Source organism: Lolium rigidum, chromosome 1 (assembly GCF_022539505.1).
Source record: "Lolium rigidum isolate FL_2022 chromosome 1, APGP_CSIRO_Lrig_0.1, whole genome shotgun sequence".
NCBI classification, from domain to species: domain Eukaryota; kingdom Viridiplantae; phylum Streptophyta; class Magnoliopsida; order Poales; family Poaceae; genus Lolium; species Lolium rigidum.
In genome coordinates this window covers 211,593,985-211,600,001 of record NC_061508.1, presented here as the reverse complement: position 1 = coordinate 211,600,001, position 6,017 = coordinate 211,593,985, and the positions used below count along the sequence as shown (strand labels likewise).

The 6,017-nt window shown below is 49.0% G+C and overlaps 1 long non-coding RNA gene across 1 annotated transcript; it reads left to right on the top strand.

Moving 5' to 3' along the window:
• The first annotated feature begins 242 nt into the window (after positions 1-242).
• Positions 243-693, top strand: LOC124683074. Its single transcript, XR_006996540.1, has 2 exons — positions 243-333; positions 434-693. It is a non-coding gene; the product is annotated as an uncharacterized LOC124683074 (long non-coding RNA).
• The last annotated feature ends 5,324 nt before the right edge of the window (positions 694-6,017 follow it).

Below are 6,017 nucleotides of genomic sequence, written 5' to 3'. Positions count from 1 at the left end.
ACGAAGGCCCACTACCCAGAAGAATAAGAAGATTAGGGAGCCCAAGACCTGTAAGGAAGACCAAGTTATGACAAATTATAACATGTCTGGCGGGATGGTTACGGCTCAAATCCGGACCTGCATCAACTGCTGGCAGAAGCCCTCGACTCCGCCTCCTATATAAAGAGAGTCGAGGCAGAATGTCAGATCAATATACGCAAACCTAGTTTTCATAATCGTCAGTACTTTGTTGATACCTTGTCACCAACAGTACCCAGCTGCCGAAGGCGCCGCCGAGACCACCAGCCGCGGCCACCACCACCACCACAACGGCGGCGGATTCTGGAGAGGATGGTAAGTTCTGTTCTTTTGTGTTCCGAATTCTCGCTCTGCTGCATCGATCCTGACCAGTTCGATGAAACTGATGATGGTATGTCTGTTTTTCTTTTTGCAGCTGCGCGGCGCTCTGCTGCTGTTGCCTCCTCGACGCCTGCTTCTGATCAAGTTCTGCACATTGTGATTAGTTGATGTGGAGTTTGGCCATTGTGTTGCGTCGATTGATCAGTTGTCGATCATTCTTTTCTTCTTTCCATGTGGCGATGCCATCTAGGAGTATTTGTTTCTTTGTTGAGTACTAGTAATTGGTTTCTGAGCATACTATTTTCTGTGTATGTGTGTATATATGTATATGTATGGTGGTGATGTTAGTGCTTAGTGCTGTTATCCGATCTACTATTAATTATACTATGTCTATAAACGTCTAGATACATCTAGATTAAGACAAATCTCATACGCCTATTTGTAAACGGCGGGAGTACATTATTATGATTTCTGTGTTGCTCTCTTTTGAGCTTCTCTACATATCAATTATAAGTTCTACTGTGCTTCTCGCTTTATAGTCGACATGTATTTGGAGCACCTGGCCTGTAGCACAAATATTAAATAGAGCTATCCCATAAACAAACAGTCGATCTTGTCGTTCTCTTGGACTTTCCTGGCTGCTAAGCTTATCATCAGAATTAGCCATCTATAATGCGAGGATTTCTTAGGTGCTTGTTCTTCGATGAAGTTGGAGTCGCTGGCTCGTGGAGGAGTGTTGAGGTGACATCGGTGGGAAACCTCGACGATAGTCCTCACTTAGGTGGTGTGTGCGTGGTGGTGCGGGGGGGGGGGGGGCTTGTTTCCATATCTAGGTTGGCTGGGTGTGCTCTCACGGCGGTCGTTATTGTGACGATCTTTGTCTGGTTTTCCGCTCATAAAGTAGGCAATTCTCTCAAGGTAAGTTTTTGGCTCTGCTTCAAAAATACAATCGACTTAGCATTTTGAAATATTTGACAAAATGATAGATTTAATTGTGGGACGCGTAGAGCACTCCCGGAGGAACGGTTGCACCGATCATCCACATGCAGCAAACGACACTTGTCCTTTTTATTTTTGCACTGGTACATCATTCTCGCTTCCCTTCTATCTCTCTCACAAGTGTGTAGTTCTATCTTCCACAAGCGCCAATGACCTTAGCCCAACCTCCACGCTCGTAGCATCTCCATCGCCGGTAGCACCGCCGTCCGCGTCACGCCAACAATTGGCCGTCTAAGCATTGACAACCACCAGTGGCAGCATGGATCTTGCTACTTTTAACACCACACAAATCGTTGGCAGCTCGGCCGCCATCCGCATGTCACCGACAGAGAGCTCTAGCGAGAGCACTCAGACTTGCAACACCGCCGGAACCCTTGCAGCATCCTGGTGTCAGGTTGGTAGTACCGATAATCGTTGGTAGTAGCATCCCTACCATTGGCTTGCAACATCCTGCAAATCGATTGGTAGCAGAGTTGTTGATGTATGGTACCACCACTTCCATTCCTTTGTAGCATCGCCTCCCAATGTATGCAACTTTCTCTATCGCAACTGTACCAATGTCGGTCGCCCCTTCTGTAGCATCGACCGTAGCATCGACCACTTGGGCTTCGCAGCCATGCTGCCATCGTATCATGACATGGTCCTTGTAGGCTACCGCGCCGCTCGGAGCTTCACTACCCAGTCATCCTAAACAGGTAGCACTGGCATGCAGTGAGCGAAGGTGGAGACGTAAGCCATGCCAGACACAAAAAGAGATAGGAGAAGATAGGGGAGTAAAGGGGAAGAGGACAAGTGGAGGACAAGAGATGGTAAGGAGATAAGAGCATCTCTAGAAGATCCCCTAAATCGCAAACCCTAAATCCACCTATCCAGACACCCCAAACGCGTTTTGGAGGCCGAAAATGGCCGCGCAGTCCATACGCGCTAAACGCGGCCCACATAACAGCATTTTCGGGAATATGCTGTTATGCGGGCCGCGTTTGGCGCATCTGGACTGCGTGGCTGTTTTTCGGCCCGCAACCAAAACCGGATGCAAAGGATTTTGCAAAATAGCATAATCCAAATTATTACACAAATTGATACGATAAATACAAAAATAATCCGAGTTATTACACAAATGTTTACTATCATACATTACAAAAAATACAAATTGGAACAAATGTTTTCGAACAATATGAATCAAATGGTACAACAACAAATGAAACAAATAACAAATGGTTGGAAACACAAATAAATCCTAGTTGTCGTGCCTTTGCCAAGGGTGGCGAACGAGATCTTCCTGGAGCTGTTTTGCATCCTTATCATTCTCAGTCAGACGGTATATTTCAAGGAAAGCTTGCGCAGTATCTGGATTTGTTGCATGTTTGACCCGGGTGCCAACATTATCAAAGAAAAAGGATAAGTTCAAACCCCTCTCATCCTCAATGATCATATTGTGCAGAATGATACATGTGGTTATAATGTCCCTGAGTGTGTCCATATCCCAAAATCGGGCTGGTCCTCGGACTATTGCAAATCTAGCTTGCAAAACACCGAAATCTCGTTCTATATCTTTTTGAGCTGCCTCTTGTGCTTTTGCAAACTCAGCTTCAGCTCTGTTCCCTGGCTCTCGGATGGTTTTAAAAAATGTGGCCCACTCCGGGTATATACCGTCCGCAAGGTAGTACCCCATTGGGTATTCCCTCCCGTTGACGGTGTAGTTGCAAGCCGAGGCATCACCTTTAGCAAGCCGGGCGAGAAGATGGGATCGATGCAAGACATTGATATCGTTGAGGGAACCGAGCAAACCACAAAAAATGTGCCAAATCCAAAGATCTTGCGATGCAACGGCCTCAAGAACGATTGTTGGGTCGCCGCTCCGGCCACAATACAAGCCTTGCCAAGCTTTTGAACAATTTTTCCATGTTCAATGCATACAATCTATGCTGCCTAGCAAGCCCGGCCACCCCCATTGTTCGTTCTCCGCCATTAATCTTGCGGTATCTTCGTCATTGGGAGCTCGAAGATATATCGGCCCATACACACGCATCATATCCTTGCAAAAACTTCGGATAGACTCCAACATCGTATCCTCGCCTATGCGAAGATACTCATCGGCGTAGTCCGTCGGGATGCCGTATGCAAAGATGCGCATGACGGCTGATATTTTTTGGTGCGCGCTAAATCCCATGATCCCGACGGCATTTCTTTTGCGCTTGAAGTAGCGCGTGTTGTCCTCACACATTGTGACGATTTTGTTGCACAAAGATCGCCGCATTCGGTACCGGTGGCGAGAAAGATGGGGCGGATATGTCAGTTCCTCGGCGAAATAATCGTGCATGAGCGAGGTGTGGCCGAGGGCGCGGTTCCGCGGGATGCACAGCCGTCCCATCGTCGAGCCCTTCCGCTTCTTCAGACGCACTGTGACCGCTGCCGCGAGTATCACAGCCGTCTACTCCAACTCGTCGTCGAGTAGCTCCTCCAAGTCGGAGTCGTCGGAGGAGGGTGAATCCTCCAACAAAAACAGCACGCACGGGTCCATCTGCAAGGCGCAACAACCGCGACAAACCATCAGAGCTACGGCGGCAGACCTGCAACTGCGAGGAGATTGGGAAAAAGACTTACCGGCCTGCGGCGAGGCGTGCGTGGCGGCGTCGATTCCAGCCGATTGGTGCTCGATTCGCCGGCGGGTGGAGCGGACGCGGCAGGCCTGCACGCGTGCTCCTACCGGTCGGAATCAGAGGGGAAGGCCGGGATCTATGGTGGCGCAGGTCGGCGGCGGTTGGCGGGAGGAAGCGGGAAAGGGACGTGATGTGGGAATTACCCTTAGGGTAACAAACATTAGACTACCTCCTATGGCCCAACCAGGGGCCCATGAAGACTGCCCAACGACCAAGGTGTGGGCCCATACATCGGTTCCAGTAAAGAGGATTCATCCGAAGAAGGATTCTTGACGAACAAGGCAAGAAGACGTTAAATAAGGAAAGATTATAGATCTCTTTGTAGCCTAGTCAAATTCGGACAGAACTCTTGGGACCTGGCCTGCAATAAAAGGGCTAGGAGAGGGTCTACCGGAGGACACAACAACAACAGACAGATTCGCTACAAGTCAAGGGCTAGGATCTTAGAACCTTAGCATCTCGACGAGATCACAACCATAGCCTTCGGCTACCCCATTGTAACCCGATATATTCGATAATCAAGATCAGACAAGAAGGAAGTAAGGGTTTTACCTCATCGAGGGCCCCGAACCTGGGTAAATCTCTCTCCCTGTCTGTTTGGTATCCGATGTCTCGTGTTAGCCTGCAGGATTCCGTCAACCCTAAGCCCCTCATGGTGGGCATTGCCGGGGAGCACCCTCGTCAATTGGCGCCGTCTGTGGGAAAACTGTCGGCACAAGGCACATCATCGGCTGCTCCAGTCACGTCAGCAACGTTCATACTGACATTTCCAACACCTTCGAGCCCGAAGAATTCGGTTCGCTGTGGATCCTTCGAGTTTACTCCATGCAACGGAACGCCGCGTCCAACTCCTTCGGAGTTACGTGGCGACATGGACGCAACATTTGGCGGTGTTCACTTCATCATCGACTCCGGAGGTTTCCTTCGACTTCCGGGTCCAGGTGCGCTAGGCTCGCTAAAAACTTCGGATCCAAAAATCGCCGTCCCGCCGATAGGTGTAGCGGGTTCACCGTACTCGTTCGGTAACAACAACGTAAACATCTGGAGAAATATCGGTAGCACTGGGAGTGTGAAAGAGCACCGGAAGAGGAGAAGAGATCTTCATTACGAAGCAGTTGGTCAGGCCACAAGTCATCCTTATCAATATGGTGAAGGATGTTACAACGCGCAATTAACCAAAAGTCGCAGCCGTGCACCTTACCTGCCAGCTGCAGAACAACTTGTCGCTCCATGTTACTTGCATACTTACATTGAACCAAAGGGCAACATTGAGAAGGCATCACATCTACTCAAAGATTGGCGGCAGTTCCTTGATATTCAGAAGTTATGTGAAGAACTAAGGTCTGATTAGGAAGCAAAAGCGCGTTCGGCGAAAGAAGGAACGGCCGCTTACGCTCATCCTCAACAACATCAGTATGAGCCAGATGAAGATATCTACATACCTACCGAAGTCTACCCTGCATCTAGAGAGCAAGTGAACATGATTCACAAGGCCAGCATTTCAAAAAGGGAGTCCAAGAAGTTTTCGCGGGAGATAAAGCTTGCAGAAGTGGCTATGGCGACAGTACCCGACTATATCGATTGGTCAGATCAAAAAATCCTATTTAGCAGGGCAGATCATCCGACGGCCGTTCCAAGGCCCGGTCACGCCGCCCTAGTCCTTGAAGGGTACATCGGAGGATACAACATGAGCAAAGTGTTCATGGATGGAGGAAGTGGTCTAAATTTCTTGTTTGCAAGCGCAATGAAGGCAATGGGTTTGACAGCCGATATGCTAAAAGAATCTGACACTTGTTTCCACAATATCATCCCTACCCGACCTGCATATCCCCTTGGCAAGATTTCGCTGGACGTTGTCTTCGGCACACTCAGCAATTTCAGGAAGGAGAGACTCGAGTTCGAGGTGGTAGATTGGGAATCACAGTACCACCCCAACCTCGGCAGGCTAGTGTTTGCCAAGTTTATGGCAGTTCCTCATTATGCGTATTTAAAGCTGAAGATGCCAGGCAATAATGGGAC